Below are 27032 nucleotides of genomic sequence, written 5' to 3'. Positions count from 1 at the left end.
TGAACATAATGACATCAGCCCACAGACTTAATCCAATGAGGGCCAGGAAAACAAAAATAACTCAGAAACGTTCATCACGGAAGTAAATACCCAGATTTCCGTGAATTTCTGGAAAACTTTTAGCACTGTACATAACCCTAATTGGTGCTGGGGATTTCTCCTTAGATCATTTGGCACCTCCAGACTGTAACTAATCCATTACATACATATAACAGATTTGGTCTGTTTTATACATATAACATGATAACAGTTAAATCCTTCACTCTCCACTTCTCTGGCACCAATAGACCGTTACATTGTTTGGTGCATGCACACTGAGAACTCCACATGTAGCTCATGTTGAACGCCGTGGGGAGCATTTAATGTGGGCACACATCCTCCGTGAAACTACACCAACATGACTGAATCTATGGATAACACTGCGACAAATGCCTGTAACTTGCCCAAAGAAGGTGGACAAAATCCCCATAACATGTCCAAGATGTGACAATCAGAACAATAACACAACATTTTGTAGACGTCATTGGCACTGTAATCCTGCGCACATTGTGCGCATGTTTTTGTCACGGCTTTTTTCATGAAAATCATTCAGTATTATTTCATAGCAAAAATAGCTTGTTTGAAACTATGTTTAATGCATTGATTTGCACAAATGAGAGCTGTGTTTGTGGAGGACAGCCAGGAAGCATTGTCAGGGAGAATATGATGAATGCAACATTCCATTCATTCATCATTCATCAAAAACATTAAAATGAACTGCTCCAGTAGCCATGAAAAGAAACAAACCAACTCATTATTTTTTGAGCATTTAGAAACAGTAAACGTGCACTGAAAGCAGCTGAACTTCTGGGCGAGGGCGCAGTTCTTTGCTTTCTTTATCGGTTGCCGAAAACGATAACCAGGTATGCACTTTATGAACCATCTTATTGGGAAGCCAGCCTGATTAAGCTGTTTCATCCTGTTTGAGCACTTTTGGATTGTGAGCACCCAGTGGAATAATAGTCCAGTCAATCTAAGCCAAAAAAGGGCCAAACCTCATACTAATTGCAAGAGAAATGAAACCACTTGTATTCTTTTCCTCTGAGCCTTTCCTCTGACTCAAAATACCCAAAAATCCAAGGAGTGGAACATGGTGAATTTTGAGGTTGATTTCATTGTGTCTGGCCTTTTCAGTCGTGTATGGGGTATGAAGAAAATACTGTAAATATGTATTTTTTTTTCAGGATTCCATTCCATTTGGTGTCTAGCCCTATGTTTTTTGGGCCATTCTTTCAGATGAAAATTATTAGAAGTACATAAAATGGTTGCTTGTACCCATAACTGGGATACCCCTACCCCTGACCATCGATTTTGATGCTTTTAGGTTACTAACATTTCAATTTCCTGGTGATAAATTATAGCAAATAGAGTGATACCACTCATTTTGTACAAGTATGGGTCCATTAAATGACACATTCAAAGACAAATTCAACTGCATTTGTTAAAAGGGCATTATTTGTGGGTTACAGTGACATAATATGTGGTTTGTGGTAAGTTAAAGTGGTGTATATTATCCTAACCTGCAGCTTTCTTTCTTGCATGAAATGGATAATACATCATTAGAAAGTTCATTACCTCGGAAAGAACGAGTAACTGGGCTTTACACTTGAAACAATGCATGAAATGCTGCCTTAGCTAGCTGCAGCAAGTCATAATCTGTAAACAAAATCTGTCCACATTTATTAACAGAAAATGTGTGATCTACTGGACACAAATCCTGTGGTCTATGAACATTTCACCAATGGATTACATGGACTGAGGAGGTTGGACAGGTATTGGGCTGGTCTTTCCCCAGACCTGGTGATGGAACAGGACCTCATGCGAAGTTTGACGATAACAGGAGGACTAACAAAAGGGTGAGAAATAACCAAAACCCAAAAACTCGTATGGGCTTTATCCAATCCTGTCTGTGCTGAGGTCAATCACGCGATGCAGAATCTGACGTCAGTTGCTTACACTATGAGTGAACAGCATAAGGACTTGTCACTGGCACGCCAGAACAGAGATGCAGATGATGTGAATAAGCTCATCACATTCATTCAGGACTAGGACATTTTTGGAAATGATCAAATCTCTGAAACTTAGTGAATGGTGTGGTAGCAACAGAAAATGTGAATGCTGAGAAACCAGAGGATATTGGGTGCAAAATCTTGGAGGGAATGCAGGAGAAACACGTCATGAACTACACATTTAGGAAAAAGGATCAAGTTGGAACAATGGACTCGAAGTCAAAGATTGCAGTTGATGGTGATGATGTAATCATTGACCCTCTTCTCCTCTTCCAATGATTGGTCATGGTTAGCATGCAGAAAGAAAGTCTTGAGGAAGCATTCTGCTATGAACTCTGTGACTATCCTCCGGCTCTATTTGAAAAAAGAAATGTCCTCCTGAAAGAAAATAAGCCCGTTCTTAATGCCATCTGGGATAAGGCTGGAAATGTATCTGATGATGAGCAGAAACAAACTGAAACTGGAAAACCCACATACGTCCTTGTTGGAGGTGCTCTGCTGCATGAAATCCCATGGGATGTAGGCAAGACATACAATGCTATCTGCCAAAGCTGTGTCTCCCATGTTAAAAAGTACGGGACACCAGTCATATAGTGTTTGATGGTTACCAGAGTGGACCATCTCCAAAGGATGGCACGCAAACCCGACGCACAGCTACCAAGTCAGCTTTGAGCGTTTAGTTCAATGCAAACATGGCTCTCCAAATGAAAAAGGATGAATTCCTGGCAAACGAAGAGAACAAGCAGCGCTTTATTCACCTTCTTGGGAAACATCTAGAAATGGCAGGGTGTGAGATCTTACATACAAAAGGAGATGCTGATGTTCTGATTGTTAAGACTGAGCTGGATGTGTCAAGGAAAAGAGACACCACATTGGTTGGCAGTGACACTGACCTCCTAGTATTGTTAATCCATTGCACAACAAAGAAACATAAGAAAATATATTTCATGCCACCACCCAAATCCAGATCTCCTGCTCGTTTCCTTGACATCCACGGATTGCAAGAAGTCCTAGGTGACCAGGATTGCAGTAATATCCTGTGTACACAATCCACTGGTGAAGAACAAATCATTTCTTGAGGCAGCTGAGGCTTTCAAAACAGCGGGAGCTTCCCAGTCTCACATAGTTGCAGCTGGAGAAAAGGCACTACTTTCAATATACAAGAGAAAGGAAAACTTAAACAAACTTCGACACATAAAATATGTAGAACTGTTAGCCACCAGAAAACAAGTTATTCACCCCAAATCGCTCCCGCCAACACAAGCCATGGCCAAGTACCATTCTCTGAGGGTGTACAGACTTGGCAGGGTCTTGAAGTACATGCTCAGGAATGGGGCTAGAAGGTCCAAGGGGGGACATTAGTCCCAATATTAACTGATATGGACTATGCCCCAAAATTCTTGAGTATCTGTAAAATTACATTTATTATAGATTTAACATTTCATCATAATCGTTCAGATGAGCTGCGCTGTGGTGCATTGCGCTGACGCAGTGACTTGCAAATGACATACAGCGTTTTTGCATTGTTTGCACAATGTTCATGTTTAGTTCACAAAATGAATGCGTTTTCTTTGTGCACTTGCACAAAGCTGCACACGGTTTACAACAGTTTGCAACAGTTTATGTGTTTACAGGGAGTTTACTCTCTGGCACGGCAGATTGCGTACTTGTGTGCGGATCAAATTTGTGCCAGTGTCAAGGCACCGTTAGTCACGTGAGATTTACACAGTGCAGAGCATGCACGTTGAGAATGTCACAGCGGCCTGTTAGTGCAAAACACATTTTTCACATTGTACTCTGCTGCTTTTCTTGCTTGTATTGATGAGAAACACTTCCACTTCTCACTCAAAAATGTCATCATGCGTGGGCAGATTGCACCACTAATAACCACCATGACTAGTTATGATGGACCCTCCTAAAACTTACCTGCTCACCCTTTTGACGCATTCACAGTCAGAGTCCACAAAAACACTGATTTTGAGCTGCAAAAATCCTGGTTTCCCCTTCACTTCAATGACGTCTCTGGAAGCGGTCCCTATCGTGATATCATTTACTCAGCGTGTCCCATAGGTAATCAATCATCTGTGAGCATTAATCAGCGGCAGATGAACTCATGTTAACTTCTCATGTTTATGACTTAATCCCTCAGGGTATACAGCACCAAAACTACATACATCACACTACTACATCAATGTTTCATGATTATTTATTGAGAATTGTCAGCTAATGTGACATTTCATTTGCCAGCAATATGCACTGTGGGTCACGAAATTCTGTGTTGGGGTGTGGTTGCTGGAGTGACAGCGGTGCGCCCAATGACTTCACCTCTTGTAGCATTTTGGCTCAGACGCCACTCAGGACGGCTGATAGCGGAGGCTGTCTGTTTCAAGTGCATTGTTCCAAACACCTGGTATAATCTGGTTGCTGTGTGATGAACATCATGAACAGATCTTCTCAGATCTCTCTGATACAATATCATGCTGCATGGAACTATTGTCAGATTTAATGTTGCATGCTAACTGCATTTCCACTCATGGCAGCTGTCAACAGCTTAATCATCAGTTTCACTTAATGCATGATTACTGAGAAGATGAGCAGCACATGACTTAACTGTTAGGCGACCTCCCACACAGTACTGGGACATATGACGCAGACACCAAACCGACCATGACTGGTTCGGGCTCTGGGAAAGGGGCGTGCTCAGGTGTCTTAAATCCCACACAGAGCCTCCCATGCTTCACCCCTTCATGTCATAGTAGGCGCATCGTACCACTGCTGTCATTATGGCAACGCCCAAATCACTGTTCAGACACGGGCTTCATATCAGGCATTCCTATGGAAACCTACAGGTGAAGTCACATAGGATTATCCGGTTATCTATACTTTATGGTTATGCCTCTGCTTTAAGTTTACCATAGAGGCTCTGCTCTGTACTTTTGGTATTTGCTTGCTGTAATTTCATATGTGTTGGCAGTGTAATTCTATCCTGTTGTTCTCCCGCACTCCTTAACGCATGCACCCGTTGCCTGCATAGCTGCTGATTGGCCAATCAGCTCCTTTATTAGGCTCCCTCCACTCAATGCCAGTGCTCAATATCGTAGCTTCAGCCATAATATTAGCGCACATCATGCACTGTTCCACACTGGTATTATTCATTGCAGTGGATGGGGTTAGAAGCCCAGCTAGTCTACACTGGATCCTTACTTTGACTTCAAGCGACTTCAAGCTGCGCAGAACATCTCCAAACTGCTACTCTTCTGGTGAGGATTCTTGGGTTATATAGGCAGCATCCATTCATTGTGTTTTGACTTGTACACAGTAAATTTTGCTGAGTAAAATATACTCTGCCGGGATAACATTTGGTCCCAGTCTAAATAGAGTAAAATACATTCTATTATAGAGTGAAATCAGCTCTATCGCCTTGTGAAATCAAGTGTTTCCACTCCAATAAGAGTTGATTTTACACTGGGATAGAGTTGACTTAGCACTGTGATAGAGTATACAAGTATTATACAAATGATGAATGTTTATGAGTTCAATGGTATGAATATTTCATGAGGTGAAAGCTGGAACATACTATTCAACGAGGCAAAGCCGGGTTGAATGATTTGTTCCAGCTTTTACTGAATTAAATATTCATTCCATTGAAAGAATATAAAAAACATTCATTATTTGTTTTATATAACAGCTAAAATAGATTCTTGCCATTTGATATTTTATTAAATTATAAACAACAGAAAAAGGACTTACATTTTGGTGTTCCACTGCTGCTAAAGTCCAAATTGTGACATGTAGTCCAGTGATGCTGTGCACTGACTTTAAAAAGAAAAAGAGTTTGTCCAGCCAAATATCACATCAGGTTTTCATCTGAACAGCTGTTCATGCATCCAGACGGCTTACAGCGGAGTGGATTTTTTTTTATTTTGTGTGTGTGTGTGTGTATATATACGTGTGCAGAGTGCAATGGTACCAAATGTATTGAACCAAATTTGCACTCTAAATGGAAGCAAACTGCACTCTAAATGCAATGCAACACAAATGGGACAAATTAATCCATGTCATTGTGACATACAAAGCACCAATCAAATGACAAGGATCCACTCAGCTGTTATATAATTAACTCTATTTGGACTGGGAACAAATGTTATCCTAGTGGAGCAAATTTTCCTCTGCAAAATTTACTGTGTAGTTTCCTGGTATTGTCCTCTATACGATAAGAAGTTAGGATAGACACCATGCGATGACTCGTTTTCTCTCACCACTGTCTGGCTATCATGTTGAGGCATGGAGGTTCTTGCTTATGCCAGCACAGTTCCATTTTTCTTTATCCTGTCTTGGTGTGCATCCTCAGCCAAAGCCGGTGTTGCAGTCCGACTAAAAATTGATCCACCCTGCCTTCACTGTGCCTTCACTATGCATGGATCATTTCGGAACATCGGCAGCATTACTATTAATGCCTTGTTTCTGCTTCAAACTGCACTCCAGTCATCGTCTTTCTCAGCGACAGATATCTGATTGTTTCCACATGAACTTGGCATTATTTCATAATAAAAGATAGGAGAGCGATCAGAGCACTACAGCAGCACGTCAGAGACTGACTGAGTCTGACTCTCTACACCCAAAGCGATCAAAGGGAATAATGTGATTATTAACCATCAGATGACAAATTAAAACCTCTTAAATCATTCTAAAGTCAGTTTTAAGCAGAAACGAGTTCTGCTATCTGTCACAGGGCCACATAGCACCTATGAATAAATGTTCAGTTTTGCTTCTCCTGAGTCTTGATGGTAGAACAGACAGGCAGTGCAGACCTAACTGTTGTGATCTGGAGAATTGGTCTGGCTCTTTTTTGTTTTTCTCCCCTCCTTCCTGTGCTTTTCCTGCCAGTGGAGCTGATCATCATCTGCAGCTGTGGTTGTGGCACACCTACATCAATCAGTGGCATCCGTCTTAAGCCTCAACTAAACAGAAGGAAGCCACCAGATCTTTCTGTCTCTGGAGTGGTAACATGTCCTCCTGTTTAGTCTTAGCCTATGTTTGCATCCTTGATTCCATTCTGTGTTTGTTCTCTGTTTGGATATTTTTTGTGTGATTCAAATTTTTGTTTGCCTTTTTGTGCAATATGCATCCACCACTAGCTCCGCTGGCCCGCCTGGCTTCCCACTCCCGCAGCCTGTCCTCCAGTGCCTTCACCTCCCGGTCTCCACCACATCCACTATATTCTCAGCACCATAAAAATAAAGTGTTCTTTATTACTCCTGCCTTATTGCATTCGAGTCCAGTTCAGTTCCCGGTCCTTTCGCAACACATAACATCCTCAGTGGAAGCAATGATAATACGATGATATCCATTTTACATTCAGTGACTCAGAGACAGATTTTATCTCAATGTGACAGATGTGGGAGTGTTTCGTGTACACATACACCTCGCTTTATAAACTCCTGAAAACGAAGCACGAAGCAAACATAAACACAGAGAGGGAATGAATCCAGAGAGGGAATTAACCCAGAGAAAAAGAGAGAGAAACCATGGGCCTACAGAATTCTGCACGACTCCTCGCAAGTGGAATCATTTTGGGAAAGGGTGGAGCTCAGCGGAGTATGAAGCTTTTCTTCTTCTTCTTGTCCTCCTCCTGCTTTCGGCTGCTGCCATTAGGGGTAACCAAAGCAGATCAATTGTTTCCATCTCACCCTGTCCTCTGCATCTTCCTCTGTCACAGAAACCACCTGCATGTCCTTCCTGAACACATCCCCTTTTGGTGGTTCCATCCTCAGCATCCTTCTTCCTATATACCCTGGGTTCCTCCTCTGCACGTATCCAAACCATCTCAATCTCATCTCTCTGACTTTGTCTCCAAACCATCCTACCTGGGCTGTCCCTCTGATATGTTCATTCCTAATCCTGTCCATCCTCATCACTCCCAACGAGAAATGCAAGAACTTCAGCTCTGCCACATCCAGCTCTGCCTCCTGTCTTTTTGTTAGTGCCACCGTCTCTAAACCATACCATAGCTGGTCTCACTACTGCCTTGTAGACTTGACTTTTCACTCTTGCAGATATTCTTCTGTCACAATTTGCTCCTGCCACCTTCTTCCACCCACTCCCTGCCTGCACTCTCTTCTTCACTACTCTAACACAGTCTCCATTACTTTGGACATTTGACCCCAAGTATTTAAACTCATCTACCTTAACCATCTCTATTCCTTGTAACCGCACTATTCCACCAGGATCCCAACATTCACACACATGTACTCAGTCTTGCTGCTACTCACTGTCATTGTGAGAAGTACAATGAAAGGTAAGGTACAAGCCTTTCAGTGCCAATATAAACCTGAGTAAAACATACAAAGGTTTGGAAGGTCTTGGGAAGAAAATAAAATAAACATAAAATTTAACAGAATGAAAAAGGGATGTCCAGAGTGCAAATTTAAAAAAGAAAAAAAATTAAAAGAATGTAGTGAAAAAAAGAGATTACATATAAAAAAGGAGAAAAGTGTGTACAACACTGTGGATATTTCAGTGGCAGTGGACATTGCACATAAACAAATATTGCACTCATTTCAAGTGTGACATGTGACCTGGCTATTTGGTTCCAGTGGCATTCAAAGCTCTAACAGCAGTTGGGAAGAAACTGTTTTTCAATTTATTTGTACTTCCTTTTATGGCCCCATACCATCTGCCTGATGACATTAGCTCAAACAGAGAGTGACCAGGGTGGGGTTAGTCGTTTAGGATGGGGTTGGCTCTCCTGAGACAGTAGGAGTCATGAAGGATAATCATGAGGGAGAGTTTTTCCTTACCACTGTCGCCTCTGTGCTTGCTCTAGGGGTTGGTAATGTTAGACCTTACTTGTGTGAAGTGCCTTGAGGCAGCTTTGTTGTGATTTGGCACTATATAAATGAAATAAATTGAAATTGAAGATCCCCCAGTGTGGGTAGAGGGCACTCACTTATCTTCTCTGCCATTTTGGTAACCCTCTGGAGTTCTTTTCTGTTTGCCACCGTGCAGCTGGCAAACCATGTACAGAGGCAGTATGTTAGGATGCTCTCTATGGTAGAACGGTAAAAAAAACATGAACAATCTCTGGTTTATGTTATTTTTCCTGAAGATTCTCAGAAAGTGGAGTCTTTCCTGTGCTTTCTTTACCAATTTACTGTTGTGAAAGTGTAGGAACACGGACCCACAACAGGGGGCGTAAATGAACGGGCAATGGATAAGCCAAACAGTAACAATTTAATGTTGTAAATTGTGCACAACAGAATACAGACAATAACAAGTTTGGAACTACAGTCAATTACACGTTGAGTGACGTGTGGGCAGGCTTGAGGATAGGAGACGCCCGTCCAGAACCGAGCCGGATCCCACACGGCCCTCACCGCCAACGGATCTGAAGAACACCGGAGCCGCCAAGTCCTGGGTCCCCAGGTGGCCACCGACTCCAGCTGTCAGACCTGGTACTGCTGGCAGAGAACAAAAACAGCACAGATGAGTGTGAGTACGCACACTCAGTAATCCCACAGTCTGTGTTCCTTTGGGAGGGAGCACCTCCACCTCCAATCACACACACGTGCAGCTCCTGTCTAACCACTTATCTGGTTGGGGTGTGAAGCGAAGCCGTCGCTGATCACACCAAATGCCAATCCCACAGATAAGGCAACACTTAAGGAAAACAGCTGCAAAGAAGTTCAGACTATAAGTCAGTGTTAAGTTCAGACACAGCAGAGAATATTACCTCTAAGGTAGCTGATTTCTCGGCGGGGAGGTGGAGTGGCAGTCCAGCCTTTATGGTGATGTGATGTGGATGAGTGACAGCTGGTGCTGATGACAAGTGACAGCTGTCACTCCCGGTTGCTATGACGCCCTCTTGTGCTTGAAGCCCGCACTTCAAGCAGGGCGCCATCTGGTGGTGGTGGGCCAGCAGTACCTCCTCTTCAGCGGCCCATATAACATTTACCCCTCTTTCCAGAGCATATCTCCACCTCCAGGTTAATCTCAACCCGATGACAACTCTTTTGTTGACACCCTGTCATAAGCTTTCTATAAATCCACAAACACAGTGCAACTCCTTCTGGCCTTCTCTATACTTCTCCATAAGCACTCTCAGAGCAAGCAATGCATCTGTAGTGCTCTTTCTCATCATGAAATCATATTGCTGATAACAGATCTTCACCTGTTTTCTAACCCTAGCTTCTACTGCTCTTTCCAATAACTTCATGCTGTGGCTGATCAAAATTATGCCTCTGTAGTTACTACAGTTCTTCATGTCCACCTTGTTTTTAAAAATCAGAATGATCACACTTCTACTCCTCAGCCATCCTCTCACATTCCAAGATTTTATTAAACACTCTGGTCGGAAATTCCACTGCTATCTCTTCAAACATTTCCATGCCTCCACTGGGATGTCATCTGAACCAACTGCTTTTCCAGTCTCCATCCTCTACATAGGTGCCCTCACCTCATCCTTACTAATCCCTTTCACTTCCTGATTTACTCTCTCTACATCATCAAGGCTTCTCTCTCTCTCTCTCTCTCTCTCTCTCTCTCTCTCTCTCTCTCTCTCTCTCTCTCTCTCTCTCTCTCTCTCTCTCTCTCTCTCTCATTTTCTTCATTCATAAGCTCCTCAAAATATTCTTGCCACCTGCAACACACTCTCCTTGCTTGTCAGCACATTCCCATCTGCATTGTTTATCACCCTAATCTGCTGCACATCCTTTCCATTTTATTCCTTTGTCTGGCCAATAGGTGCAAGTTGTTTTCCTTTGGGTAGTATCTCACTGGGCTGCAACAGCTTTTGAATGGCATTTGCGAGGGATTTTGCGCAATGTTTGCAGTGGTTCATACACGCACACTCTCTCATTTACACTCACTCAATATGCACAAGTGTAATTTATGTATTATGTATGTATGTCATACTTGTGTTTGTGTTTTAGGAGAGCCTTTTCAATATGTAATATCAGAATTCTTTTTTTTTAAATATGCATCCTCTAAAATTGGTGTCATGGAATACACGTGGCATTCGCTCACAGGAAAAGAAAGTAAAATCATGAATCACATCATAAAACTAAATGCAGATATTTGCCTTCTACAAGAAACACATCTATTTAAAGCAGAGGAAAATGTACTGACTGGCCCAATATTTAGTCAGTCTATTCCAGCTTGTTATAATAGCAGACAAAGAGGAGTAAATATATTAGTTCATAGAAGAGCTCAATTCATTCTTAATAACTCTGTGACAGGTCTTGAAGGTCAGTATATAATAACCCAAGCAACTATTTTCAGTGAAATATTTACAATTGTTAATTTATATGCTCCCAACAATGATGACCCAGCCTTTTTCATACATTGTTTTCACAGATTTATAATTTAATGGCCAATTCAGCAGTCATCACTGGAGGGGACTTTAACGTTCCTTTAAACCCATCTTTAGACTGTTCCAGTTCTCCAACATCTGTAAGACTTTCTCATTATGCTAAAACTATAAAGGAGTATATGGATGACTTTGGTCTGGTTGATAGCTGGAGAATCAAAAATACATTAACAAAGGAATACACATTTTTCTCTCCTGTATATCAGTCTCATTCTAGAATAGACTTGTTCCTCACTAGTAATTCTATAACTCCCAAAATTAACTCTAAAATTCATTCCATCACTATCAGCGACCATACTCCTGTGTCACTTTCCATACAAACAGAATCCACTCTTAAACCATCTTACTCATGGCACTTTAACACCTCACTTTTAAAGTACTGTGAATTTGATAAAATCATAAGGAAAGATTAGGCAGACTTTTAAGTGTTTCTCCTTCTTTGCTTTGGGAAACAGGAGAAGCAGTAATTTCAGGAAATTTATTTCATATTCTTATAAAAAATGGAACAAAAACTAGAAAATGACCTTGAAAGAAAACATTTAGCAAATAAATATGCTGTGGATGCAAGTGATCAAACTTGGTCTGAATTAAATAATGCAAAATTCCAACTTGACAATATTATATTAAAAAAGAGAGTTCCTCATTCATTGACTTAGCTATAACAATTTCTGACATAATAATGAATCAGGTAATTTTCTGGCAAATCAATTACAAACAATAAGGAAAAGTCAAGAATAACATCTATCAGGGATCAAGCTGGAAATGATATGCAGTCACTACAGGAAATTAATCAGAAATTTAAGAACTACTACAGTAATCTATACTCATTGGAGAATACACCTAATCCAGTGGATATCCAGTCATTCCTCGACAATCTAAACCTACTTCAGCTATCTAAAGAGCACACAGAATCTTTAGACACACCTGTAACTATCACAAAACTACATGCAGCTTTGAATAAAATGCCTAATGGCAGGGCTCCGGGTCCAGATGGCTTTCCTCCTGAATTCCTGAAGCATTTTTGGCAGATACAGGCTCCACTATTCTTTAGGACTGTGTCAGAAATTTGGACCAAAGGTCAGATTCCCTGTTATGTGAATAATGCAGCAATAAAACTTATACTGAAACCAGAAAAAGACCCTACTCTGACCTCTAATTACCGCTTGCTGTCATTAATAAATACTGATGTACAAATCATCACCAAGGCATTGGCATCCTGCTTAGAAAAATGTTGCCATCAATAATACATAATGACCAAACTAGGTTTATTAAGGGTCAATGTTCCACCAATGATGTCAGAAGACTTCTCAATCTCATTAACAAATCACAGCATAGCAATACAAAGGCAATAGTGGTGTCATTGGATGCAGAAAAAGCCTTTGACAGAGTCAGATGGAATTTTCTTACACGTATTAGAGGCCTTCATAAATTTGGTTTTGGAGAATCATTTATTCATTGGCTCACAACTCTATATAACTCACCAAAGGCCACAGTCACAACTTTGCCCACTTTCACCACTATTATTCGCAATATTTATTGAACATCTTGCGGTTGCAATATGTCAGAACATTAACATCAAGAGTATCAACTCCTCAATATCTGACCACAAAATCAATTTATATGCTGATGATATCAATCAATCAATCAATTTTTTTATATAGCGCCAAATCACAACAAACAGTTGCCCCAAGGCGCTTTATATTGTAAGGCAAGGCCATACAATAATGATGTAAAACCCCAACGGTCAAAACGACCCCCTGTGAGCAAGCACTTGGCTACAGTGGGAAGGAAAAACTCCCTTTTAACAGGAAGAAACCTCCAGCAGAACCAGGCTCAGGGAGGGGCAGTCTTCTGCTGGGACTGGTTGGGGCTGAGGGAGAGAACCAGGAAAAAGACATGCTGTGGAGGGGAGCAGAGATCGATCACTAATGATTAAATGCAGAGTGGTGCATACAGAGCAAAAAGAGAAAGAAACAGTGCATCATGGGAACCCCCCAGCAGTCTACGTCTATAGCAGCATAACTAAGGGATGGTTCAGGGTCACCTGATCCAGCCCTAACTATAAGCTTTAGCAAAAAGGAAAGTTTTAAGCCTAATCTTAAAAGTAGAGAGGGTGTCTGTCTCCCTGATCTGAATTGGGAGCTGGTTCCACAGGAGAGGAGCCTATATCATACTATATCTCCAAGAACCCTCACAATTACCACAGGAAGTATTTAAACTCATCACTACTTTTTCACAATGATCAGTTTATTCTATAAATTGGTCAAAATCAATGATACTTCCTTTAGCTGAGGATTCATGGAATCCTGCACCACAAGATCCAAAATATACTTTTCCCACTGGCAATATTAAGTACCTAGGCATAAAGATCTCTTCTAAATTAGGAGAGTTAGTTCACCCGAACTTTGTCTCACTCATTGATAAAATCTGTAATGATTTGAAACAATGGAACAACCTCCCCATCTCCCTATAAGGATACAATAGTGCAGCAACTACCAAAATGAAAATATTACCACAAATTAATTACCCTTTTTCAATGTTTCCATTCAAACCCACAGTGAAATGGTTTCATTTTTAGATTCTGTCATTTCAAAGTTTTACTGGAAAAATTTTTTAAAAAGCTAAAATTAGTCTAGCTACTCTTCAGAAAAATAAATCTCAAGGTGGTCTGGAAGCACCAAATTTTCTACATTACTATCTGGATAACCAGATAAAATACTGTCAGGATTTGAGTTCTGTCTGCTTTTATTTTTTGGCTTTGTGTTTTTTTCAGTTACTGTCTGTTTTGTTTATTCTCTTGCTGGGTTTTTTTGTTTTGTCTGTTTGGGTCTGTCTGTCACTTTCTTTCTCGTCTGTCTCTGCTGGCTCTTGGTAGAGGGTGTTTCCCTCTCTCTGGCCACACCCTCATTCTGGTGCATTCCACGCACACCTGTTCTCAATCTGCACCTCATCACCCGGGTGTATTTAAGATCCTCATTTTGCCTTACTCCCACGCCAGATTGATGTATCTTGTATTTCCTTGCCTTGTTTTGTTTTGTTTGCCTCATCGTGTTTTTGACTACCTGCCTGTGTACCTTGATGACGCCTAAGCCTGATGATTTTGTCACTGTTGCTCTTTTTGGACTGCCTTTCTGTGTACTGACTCCAGCCTGTCAACTGAGTAAATGCTTTAACTCCACTGAGCTGTGTACCTGCGTCCTGCATTTGTGTCCAGCCCGTCTTGCCTGTCAAACCTGATAAATACTTGGTCAGATGGCATCATCCCAATGCAGTCCACAGATCCTGGATAGAATTAGAACAGTTAGAATGTAACAACATCAAATGCTCAGATTTACCCTTTATTACTACTTCCATTAAATGCCATAAGTGTTTTCAAAATCCATTGATTTTTTTTCTACTCTGACTGCCTGGTGGAAAACTTTAGAAATTACAAACTCACTAATGGAAATCTATATAGATACTCCTATTTGTTTAAATGGGGGATGGACTACGACCTCACATTGGACCCTGACCACTGGACACAGATTTGTAAAAAGACATTTTCAATGACAAAAAATACCAACATACAGCTCATCCAACACAAAATTCTTCATAGAACACACATCACACAATATAAAATGTATAAAATGGGCTTCTCAGAGGTTCTTCATCCCCTCACATGCATCGCGGGCCATTGCTCACATGTCCTCACCAAATAGAGAAGACAAGCATGATCTGCCCTGGGAGTATGGTAAAATAGCAGAGAAGATCGGAGAGGAACACAGATTCTGGAAGTGGCTGAGCGAGTCCATCAGCAAGGCAGCAGACACAGTCAGCTGTATGCAGGAGTCCTGTCTGGCAATGGAGCAGCTGAGTGATCAAGGTTTGAACACTGCAGATGACATCAGTGTTACCGAGGGGCCGACCAGCTATCTTCCAGATGACGTCTGTGCTCCCGTGGGGCCATCCAGCTGCCCTCCAGATGATGTTGGTTGGAGCCATCCTCCTGACCTTGCCATAGACCTTTGCTGACCACACGGCCACCCCTGACTCCGCTGTGGACAATTGTCGGCTGCACGGCCACCCCCTGACTTTGCCATCAACCTTTGTTGGCTGACCCCTGATTCTGCCATTGGCCTCTGCCGGTCGTACGGTGGACCACCTGACACCGCTGTTGACCTCTGCCTGCATGACCAACCATGCAACATTGACCCAACTCCCCACTGCCATTCCCAGGCCCAACCCACCGACTGTGACTTACCTTCTTCTATGCTTTCCCATGGCCTTTTTCTCCCTGAACCTGTTAACTCCCGTGTACTCCGTCTGGCTCCCGATTCAACCCTGACGCTTACCATCAGTCCATTTGTCCTGGCCCTTGCTCCACCCTCCTGACTAATCTCTGACCTAGTGTCCCCTGACATTCCCTGGTCCTTTCTCTGGTGTTGCATTCAACCCTTGGTCTGTTCCTGACCCGGTCCTCTGACCGGCCCCCTCCTCCCACCCATGTTGGTTTTTCCCAGTGTTGTCTTGTCCGTTGTCTTCCTTCTGTTCCTTGGTCCCTTCCTAGCTTGTCCTTTTGGCCCTGGCGTCTCCCTTCTGTGTTGTTTTATGTGTCATTAGTCATCTTGTGTTGCGTTCTACCCCTTGTCCTTGTCTGGCATATTGGTTGTTGAATATTGTTGGAAACAATATACTTTGGTTGTGTTGTCAGTGCTGCTTTAGTTTACTGTTCTGTTTTTATGTGGTAGTGCTTTAGGTTTGCCTTCAGACACTCACCCAGGGTTCACTGTGGGTTTTGGCATACTTTGGCCAGTTTTGTAGTTCTCCTTTAGTTTCCACTTCACAGTCTTATGTTGTAGTTAATGTTTGTCTATTGCCATTCACACTGGTTTTGTTTTGGGTCCACTGCCAACATTCAAACTCTTATTTCCACCCTTGTGGTTTTCCTCCTATCCCATTGTCTCTGGACACATCCTCCTCCTCTTGTTCTTCTTCGCCCAGGAGTAACACAATTTCCACTGCCACTGTGTTGGGAGACTGCGCTGGCGGCATACCTTATCTGGTATGGAAATTCGATTTGCAATCTGCATTGTTGTGTTGGCTTTTTTATGCCAGATGCTCTTCCTGATGCAACTGTACTCATTTATGCAGGCTTAGGACCAACACTCAGAGTGTACTGGCTACACAACCCATGGAGGATGAAACTTTTCGCATTTACAAATTTTCCCCAATAACTGTGTAAATTAAGAACTCAACTTGTCTCAGTTATATTATGTCTGTAACTGTCAACATTTCAGGAAGGTAAAGTTGGTACTTTACATACTTTACATAACTCAGCACAAGTAACAAGATGATGGTGTTGTGTGTTGGGGGGGTGTGGCTGGACATTTTGGTGTTCTTTTCTTTTCTTTGCTCTCCAGGTGGTATGAAAACTGATTTGTCTGTGGAGAAGGTGCTGGCTGAAGAGTCCTTCACCCTCATCAGCGTTATGTGCAGCACCTGTGGATGGTGCTCAAGTGCAACCTTAGGGACTTTCAGCTGAAGCAGATAATGAGATGGCGTTCTGCATTTGAGCCATGTGTGATTCAAGCAGAGTTGCCGGGAGCTCGACCTTGTGATGTTCGTTTGTGAGACGCTGAGGACCGCGCATGGGTTTGACACATCGTGCCTGTGAAGGAAGAAGGGTGAGGGACACATGCTGTCAGCACACATCTGAGGTGATTAATTGTTTGACTAATTGTTGATAGTAACTTGGTATTTTGTTACGCAGTAGATTTGAATTGTGATGAGAATTGTGCAGCTTGCTTCTCACTGCCGTGGCGTGCGGAGTGGTAATCCTCCACCTGTTGTGAGAAGCTGCTCATTTACATAAAGCTTAAATACAGACCTGAATGTGTTGCTGATAGTGTGTGCCTTTTGAAGGATATTGGTTGTAGCTGCTGACTTACCTCACCTTTTCTATCCTTCGCAGAGAGTCGGTTTGTTGTGTCCACCTGGGGGGTGTTTGGCGGTAAAGTGAGTCCAGAAGCACCGGGCTTCGATCCTTTTAGGCGCTGGAGAGCGTGCCAGCCTTCACTCCACCAGACTGACGCATCTTTTGTTCATACACTTTGTTATGCACCAGAGGGTGGAAAAAATAAATTGTTTTGTTATTGGAACCGCTTTCTGGTTATTTTAGCGCTGGGTTCCGTCAGACGCAGGTCTGCTCCTCAACCCGATTCGACACATAACAGTAGTTCCCGGCCATTCCATAATGGACCCAGCGGCAGAGGCGGTTCCTTTCGCCGAAAGAGTACAAGAACACTTGGAGAAAATATGGGAGCAATTACAGCATCTCGCAAACCAAATTAAACAAACAGACGCCCGTGTTATGGAGCTTGCAGCGCAAGCCGTTCCGCTTCCTGCTGCTCCAGCTGCGGCACCATCGATACCGGTGCAGATAACTCCGTCACCCAGAGATTCGGCGTCCGAACCAATTATTTGTCATCCGGAGCCTTATGCGGGAGACGTTGAAGCTTGTGCTTCGTTTTTGATGCAATGTTCTCTGGTTTTTGCTCAGTGACCGGCTTCCTTCTCTTCTGATGGGAGCCGTGTTTCATATGTGACAAATTTGCTCCGAGGTGACGCCTTAGCTTGGGTCACAGCGTTGTGGAGTAACAATTCGCCATTGTTAGGATCCTTTAAGGATTTCTCCCGGGAGTTCCGACTGGTTTTTGACCATCCGGTGAAAACGAATACTGTTGCTGAATCTCAGGCAGGGGAGGCGGAGTGCGGCGGATTATTCCGTGGACTTCCGGATTTTTTCTGCTCAGTCAGGTTGGAACGCCGCAGCTTTACGAGGAGTGTTTGTAGATGGGTTAAATGAGTCATTAAAAGACGAGCTGGCAGTCCGTGACGAGCCAAACGATTTAGATGAGCTAATATCGTTGGTGATTTGTCTAGATGATCGGATGAAGGAGCGTGGACGCGAAAGAGGGCAGCCATCAGAACGGGTTTTTTTGTCTCGGGGCTTTCCCCGACACAGATCTGGGCTGCCTCTTCTTCGCCCCACTGAGGCTCCTCCGACGGGACCTCTGGCTCCTCTTGCAGACGAGCCCATGCAGCTCGGACGAGCTGAGACTGCTGTATTGCCCCGACATATAAGCGTCAAGAAAAATAATGGTGACGTATCTCCAGGTGTTCTGGGACAGGCGAAATAATACACACACACACACACAAAAAAAAACTTGTATGGGCTAATGTTTTGTTTCTTTGAATAGGGGTTATAATTTGTTTGGGGAGTCAGAGGCGTGTCTGGTGGAGTGAATGATAGGCGGTTAGAGGCCCGTCTGGACTCACTTGATCGTTGTTTTTTTATGTGTATTTAGGTATTTTCTGTTTGGGTCTGGGGTCGTTTTGTTTTGTTGTTTTTTATTTCCCTACTTCCCTAACCCCAACCTCACTTGCCCCAAGACCGTTCGTCTTGTGGGTTGTGGGGTGGTGCAGGTTGGTCACGCTGAGCGTTCTCAGAAGACCTCTGCACCTAGGGGGGGGGTTGTTAGGGGCGTTTTTCTTGATTTGGTTAGGGCCCGGTTCCACTCCAGCCTCGGTGGGCCTTTGTACCATTCGTCATTGGTGTTGCCGGGGTGTGGTGCAGCGGGAACATACCTCAGTCGGAGGGGTGGGCCGATCTGTTGCCGTTCGCCATTTCGGTAGTTCCACCCCTCCCGAGAGGCTGGGGTATGGTCGAGTTGGGGCACTGGACGTATTTCCGGTTTTCCGCTGCGCCTAGGGGTTGGGGCTGGGTTAGTTTTTCCTGTTCCCTTCCCCGGCTTGATGTTTTGTGCCGTTCGCCAAAATTGAGCCGCCGAGGGGCTCTGGGAGGGACCTGGGGTCTTTCGGGGTGCCGGGGAAGGTAACAGGGTTTAACGGTTGTTTTATTTGCCCCCGGGGTTGTTTAGGGTAGTCCTCCGGGGGTTGGACTTTGATTTTGTTTTGTTTCCTTCCGGGTTCCACCTCCAGGGTTGATGGGACGGTCCTCTGGGGGGGAATTGGTTTGTGGGGCCGACTAGCCAAGTGTGGCCGGGTCTGGGGTTCCGGGGTTGTGGGGAGGGTGCCTCCTGGGGTTTGATGGTACGGTCCTCTGGGGGGTGCCGTTTGCTCCACGTGTACCTGGGGACCTTTGTGGGATTCTGGTCCTGGCTATTCCTCCTGGAACCGGCGGTAAAGGCCTTCTGGGGGGTGTTGGGCTCTGCAAGTCATTCTGGGGGGGTTGTTTGTTATTTTTCTTTTATGCATTTATGTTTGTATTGTGTTTGTGGGGCTGTGTTGGGTTTTTGCATTTGGGAGTTTTTCTTTTCTTCCCGGGGTTGGATGGGACGGTCCCCTGGGGAGGTTTTGGGTGGGTTTTATGTTTTTTCTTGTATGTTGGATTGTACTAGGGACTGTTCTGGGGTTTTGTTGATGCCAGCCGGCCTTCCAGCTGTGGTGCCCTGTCCTGCTGTCTGTGGTGGACCTTGGGAGCGTTATGCTGTTTGCTTCCTGACGAGGACCCCGGAGGGAGGTGCTGTTCTCGGACCTGGTCTGTTCGGTCGCCGGGAGGCTTCCCGTTAAAGGGGGGGGTACTGTTGTGTGTTGGGGGGGTGTGGCTGGACATTTTGGTGTTCTTTTCTTTTCTTTGCTCTCCAGGTGGTATGAAAACTGATTTGTCTGTGGAGAAGGTGCTGGCTGAAGAGTCCGTCACCCTCATCAGCGTTATGTGCAGCACCTGTGGATGGTGCTCAAGTGCAACCTTAGGGACTTTCAGCTGAAGCAGATAATGAGATGGCGTTCTGCATTTGAGCCATGTGTGATTCAAGCAGAGTTGCCGGGAGCTCGACCTTGTGATGTTCGTTTGTGAGACGCTGAGGACCGCGCATGGGTTTGACACATCGTGCCTGTGAAGGAAGAAGGGTGAGGGACACATGCTGTCAGCACACATCTGAGGTGATTAATTGTTTGACTAATTGTTGATAGTAACTTGGTATTTTGTTACGCAGTAGATTTGAATTGTGATGAGAATTGTGCAGCTCGCTTCTCACTGCCGTGGCGTGCAGAGTGGTAATCCTCCACCTGTTGTGAGAAGCTGCTCATTTACATAAAGCTTAAATACAGACCTGAATGTGCTGCTGATAGTGTGTGCCTTTTGAAGGATATTGGTTGTAGCTGCTGACTTACCTCACCTTTTCTATCCTTCGCAGAGAGTCGGTTTGTCGTGTCCACCTGGGGGGTGTTTGGCGGTAAAGTGAGTCCAGAAGCGCCGGGCTTCGATCCTTTTAGGCGCTGGAGAGCGTGCCAGCCTTCACTCCACCAGACTGACGCATCTTTTGTTCATACACTTTGTTATGCACCAGAGGGTGGAAAAAATAAATTGTTTTGTTATTGGAACCGCTTTCTCGTTATTTTAGCGCTGGGTTCCGTCAGACGCAGGTCCGCTCCTCAACCCGCGTCGACACATAACAGATGGAGTCATGCCACCAAATCCTTCTCCCCACCACAAAACAAACACTGTGCATTTTTCAATGTCTTAGCAGTAATTAATGAAGGAAAATATCCTGGAAAGCAGAGACAGGAAAAAACCTTTTGTGTGTCTGTGTTCATAATGCTGAGTGTTTACACCTGCAGTTTAAGTTCTGACATCACTTTTGTAATACTGTGTGTGGGTGAAAGCCTGAATTTTAATAAATACTTGCAGTTTTTCAGTAATGAGTCATTTTTTAAATAAGAGAAGGAAAAGAAAAATAAACACTCCATCCATATAGTGTGCCACACTGTTTGGTAAGTGCAGATACTTGAACAGTGTGTTTGTTTCTGGAGGGGAGGTGATGGTCTAGTGGTTAAGGTGTTGGGCTTGAGGTGTTGGGCTTGAGAAGATCATGGGTTCAAATCCCCACCTGACTGAAAAATCACTAAGGGCCCTTGGGCAAGGCCTTTAATCCCCTATTGCTCCCGGTGTGTAGTGAGCACCTTGTATGGCAGCACCCTGACATCGGGGTGAGGCATAATTGTAAAGCGCTTTGAGCGTCTGATTTACCCTCATTTACCCTTTGAGTCTGGTCTGCTTGAGGTTTCTTCCTCAGAAGGAGTTTTTCCTCCCCACTGTCACCTGTGTACTTGCTCTAGGGGTTGGTCAGGTTAGACCTTGCTTGTGTAAAGTGTCATGAGGCAACTTTGCTGTGATTTGCCTCTATATAAATGAAAAGAAATTGAAATTGCATTGAAATTGGTTCCACACTGGGAGTGTTCTTACACCTATACCAGCAAAACTAAATGCTTCCCAAAGATTAATAATTGGGGTCAATGATCAAAATAATTTTTTTTTTAAATTCCAATGTCTGCCAAATATGGCACACAAATTTTGGTGTGCTCTGAAATTGCTAAGGTGATATCAAATTGCACAAAGTTCATTCCTTGTGGTCAAGACTACTGGGGTCAAGTTCACTAGCATTGGACTGGAGCTGCCTACTGCTCCTCGTGGTTGGATTGTGTTTCACTGTAAATAGGGTAGGATAACTACAGAGGACAGTAAAGGCTCTTCTTCAAAAGTTAGGTTTCTCCCTCTGATTTGCACTGAACGTGCCACACATGTGGAGGTGGGTTCCAGAATCTGCCTGTTTGTTTCTCTCCTCCCAGGTCCTTTTTCAGTTCCTAACATATTTACAATGTCAGTGAAGGTTGGCCCTTCATCAGTTAACTTTAGCAAAGGTCAAGATCAAGGAATTTTATTTTCACCAAAGTTGTGAAGCAATGTCAGCCAGATGTCAATTATTTGTGTGAAGGTCAAGGTCATTGGGGCTGAATATCGTCGCTCTGTCTGTCTTATTAAAAATATTACAAAAAGAAAAAAGTTTTGTATAGGTCCTGAAGACCACCAGTGCTGCTGCTTATCGCTAGATTCCATCGTGTGAAGTGGTTGAGCATCTATAACTACCCCTGGATGAGATGCCAATTATTTCCCCATCCGAGGCCTGCTCATTTGGTGGACTAGGACAATGTTGGTGAAATGGTTTGTTCTAGGAAGCAGACAGGTACCCTGACCGGGACCTCAGCCCAGATCTACATATTGAAAGTTCAATTCCTGTCCCACTTTTTGTCCTGCTTACAAAAAGGAAAGAATTATTACATTAATGGCACTTTACAGAAGATCCTAATGAATTAAACCAAATTAAACCTCACTAAAAACAACAACAACAAGAAATAATAATGTTTTTAACTGGAATACCACACTTTTGAATAAAGAGCAACTATTATGATTATTTTTATTATTATTATATTTGGAAGAAACCTTATTTGGACTTATCTGAAACTATAAGGAAAATTCTTTTAACAACAAGAAAATAAACAGTGGGTTTATTATATTTTGCAAATGTGCTACAAAGGAGTGAGTGAGAGAGAAAGACAGACAGAGACCAAATGAATCACGAATCTCATTCATGGATGTTGATATAATTGCAGATAATAACAACTGCCAGTAACAGTGGTTTTACTGAAATCACCCAAGACCAGAGATTGTCATCTCTGGGGCAATCAAGTATAAGAAGCTCTGAGCCATGACTCACCACAGCCAGCTCATACGATGAGACAACAGGTGAGACACCCAAAGAGTGCCTTGTAATACACTCATTTAGAAGCATGGCATTCATGTTGATTCTGTTTACAAGGGTACCAAATAAACTATCCCTGCATGTCTCCACATCATCTCCAGTCATCTATAGCTCACACTCGGTACAGATTATTTTCTGTTTTCAGGTTGACTGATCCGATGGAGTGGAGATTAGCAGCTCTGAGGGCCTATTTACATAAATTTGCATATTTAATTAGGGGTGTGGAAAGGGAGGGGCTTAGTGCATGTGGGCTCAATTCCACGTTGATTGGGATGTACAAAATGGATCCATACGTATGCACACTTTGATACATCTGAATATTTTTGTGCTCACGCCAGCTTCTGGATTTTGGCGTATGCCATGTTTCAATGGGAAATTCACGTAAGTCATTGTCCGGGGCCCCAGGTCACTTTTATGTACCATTTCTGACAGTGAGGATCAGACCGTAAAAGTATGCAAAAACTGCCTGTTTGCGTGACAGTGAAAGGACAAATGCTAACTCAAGCTTGATCGTTCCTGACCTGCTGCAGAGTGTGCTCCATGTCTTTTATGGTTTGTCATGTTGTTTATCTCTTTTTTTCTCAGCCTCACGTTTTCCGTTAGACTTTGGATGAGGCCATTAAAACCCTCAGCCTGCAGGCTGTAATCCTGTCAACTGTGTTTCCACCAGATAAAGCTTCTCAGCTCACGGCAGAGAGAGACGATTGTATTTTGGTTTTCATGTGCAATAATACACTGCCATGAGTACTAGCAAGATGCTGCCTTTTAAAATGAGTGAGAATTCATTGTCAGCCCTGAAAAACATTATCACAGCACACAGACAGACCATGCTCCATTGTCGCAAGACCCAGTTAGTTCAGCAGGCCTTTGCGTAAGACCTCACCCAAAAATGCACCACTGAACACGACATTGTTGTGCAAACATTCATTTGTCGCACCTATAGACTTCAACTATTTTAATTGTGATTAATCCTGCAAATTTATTGTATTATTCTTTAATTTTATTATTGGCTATGTATCTGAGAGTTTTTGTTATGCACAGCTGATGTGTTTTGTGTCTGTGTGCATACTTTTGGATCATTCACACATACACATTTTCACATTTCTACGTGCTGCAGTGATTATTACAAATTATATTACAGCTGAGTGGATCCTTGTCATTTGATTGTTGCTTTGTATTGTATGTCACATGACATGGCTTATTCATCCCACTTGTGTTGCGTTGCATTTCGCGTGCACGTTTTGTTCCATTGTACTAGTGGGGGCGGACTGAGGAAGTACATGGTCTTTTTGTCAGGGGGCACGAAGTCAGTGCATGGTATTACGGACTACATTGACAGAATTATTTTTGAACTATCTAACTGTTTTTCCAAGTTGACTGAGAAAAATTTTGGACTCCTATTTAAAGTTCATGTTGGACTGTTGATGTCAAAGCACCAGTGACGAACTCCAAATTCTAAGTCCCTTTTAAGTTGTTTAGAAATTAACGTCAAATGATAAGGATCTATTTTACCTGTTTTATAAAACAAATAATGAATGTTTTTCATTCTTTCAATGGTACAAATATTTCATGAAGTGAAATCTGGAATGTTTCACCGAACGAGGCATTGTGGGTGTACTGAATGGTGTGCCAGTTACACTGCAGTATAATATATAAGATCTGGCAAGATGGTGGTTTGAGCTACTATGCAGAATAATGCTGTGGACATGCTATAATTATGTTAAGCTGTTAACGGCCCTGATGCCCAGATACCAGATAGAGGAATTTAATTTCTACTGCTTGTAACTGCAACATTGTACTTTTAGTCATTGCAAAAATCTCACCTTCTTGGCTTGACTCTTTCTTCAACATGACGGACAGCGTCTGTCATGTCAGCGTATTTGGATTGACACAATTCCCAGTCAACAATCTCTTGTAGTTTAGTCGATTTATACTCGAACCAGAAGTTTGACTTTGTATGCACATGCTCAACACCTTCTTCTACATTTTTTTACAGTGCCACATAAAAGATTGGCGTATATACTATGGTGTTTTCATTCATTTTCATGTGTATGCAGATATTTCCTGAAACTGAACACTTTTTGAAAACAACAAAGGAAGAAGATCGTATTGGGAAAGTCCAGTTTCCATGTGGACAAGGCATGGGCTGAGGTATGACCCACACCTTTATTTACATGTACTGACCCCCTAAATAGGTTTAATATACACAAATGAGTTGACTACAGTCACCATTCACATTCACGCCACATGCACCATGTTTATTTGCATTCAAATGTCATATGGGATCACTCCTTTAGGCGGGGCACGAGATAAGTTATATGAACAACGTGCCTCAGTACTCTTTGTCATTAGGATTTATACTTTGGTCTGTCTGTGTAGTTGTGGTTCTGTTTCATCTCAGAACCTGGCAGGTTTGCATTGACACCACTGACTCCATTTTGAGCGCTTCACTGTCGGGACGGTACAGCGGGAAGAAGTGAAGGAGAAGAGAGATGTGACAAATAAAAAGAAAGAAATGAGTTGAGGAAGGGAGAGTCAACAAAGCATTGCACAGACATTTGATTAAAAACTATTTATCCGACAGGAAGAGACGCCGCGTGTCATCGCACACAAACAGTAAAGTCTGCAATTACATAAGCATGACTGACTCCTCCCACCGCATCAGACACCCACCCACACATATCACCCCATCACATATCACGCCTATCCACCCATTCTTTCCTCTTTTACCCTCAAACAGCTTTGGAGCACGCTGCATGCCCTCCTCAAGTGAAATGATGCTTGTGGGCTCTTCTCTCTTCATCCCTTCCTATTGTGTGCCCCATTCCACCTGACTAGCCAATGGGAACAGACGGGCCTGTCTGGGCGTGGACTGGGTGAGTGTGCTGTCCAGACACGACTTGCACCAAACAACCTGGCAGCCAGACTAGCAGGACAACAGAGGTAGAGTGAGAAAAAAGAAGACCAAACTCAAAATCTGCACTTTTTTGTCCACCGGCCATTCAGTATGTCTGAATGTATTCCTGGTTTAAGTCCTGGTTCATTGTTTTTGTCAAAAGATCTCTAAAGCTGTAAGTTGAAGTACACCTGCTAAGAATTCTAGGAGGACAATAAGAAGAGAGGGGGTAAAGAAGAGGAAGAACTAAGGTTCTAAAGAGGACAGAAAACCAGAAGAACAACAAATTCTTAAGTTAGACCTGAGGTCTGTGCATGATGCCAGCAGGAGCACAGAGGATGTCAGAAATGGAGATGTTAGTGGAGGTGAAGGATGCCACCAGGAGCAGGGCCGGAAGTTGTGTGGAGTTTGACAACGTCAAAGTAAGTCACATTTGACAGCGAAAAAGCACTTGGGTGGACGATGTTTCCAATGGCAGAAAAGACAATATAATGTTTGTACAAAAAGTCAAGTTTCAAGACTGTACGTTCTATCAAATTCTGAAACAAAAAGGAAGATACCTAAAAGTGTCACTGCAAAGTGTTGAAAACATCAGGTACCACTGTGTATTACCGACTGTACTAATGGCATGTCAAGAGGAGTGTGTTATTTTTGTGTACATTATGTCTATTGCAGTATGACTGAGGACTTTGAACTTGCACAGGACACAGACAGTTAAAATGTAAAAGGTAAAATTACTGGTTTTACTGTGATAACTGGACAAATTGAACCAAAAATATTAAATGGCCATGCACATCTTTGCTCCAGCCAACTGTGTTGAGTGTTAAGTGAAAAGTTGTACTGGCTACATTACTGTTTGCAAGATTAATGTTTTTCAGTCAGACTCCATATATGGCATGGCCAAAAACATTGCACATGCACATATCGAGACCTTGTTACATTGGGATTTCCAAATACAATTTGCAGGGGTTTAATCCACCATATTGTTGTCTTTGGCCTTTGAGTCATAAAACCTGCAGTTTATTTGAACTATGTATGTTGAACAAATGATAATTTATTTGCAATTTTTTTTTGGAGAGCAGTACTTGCGCTACATGTTCTGTACTTGGACCCAGAGTTCC

This window comes from Thalassophryne amazonica, chromosome 14 (assembly GCF_902500255.1).
Source record: "Thalassophryne amazonica chromosome 14, fThaAma1.1, whole genome shotgun sequence".
NCBI lineage: Eukaryota > Metazoa > Chordata > Actinopteri > Batrachoidiformes > Batrachoididae > Thalassophryne > Thalassophryne amazonica.
The sequence above is the reverse complement of the archived record's forward strand: the minus strand, read 5'-3'. Positions refer to the sequence as shown.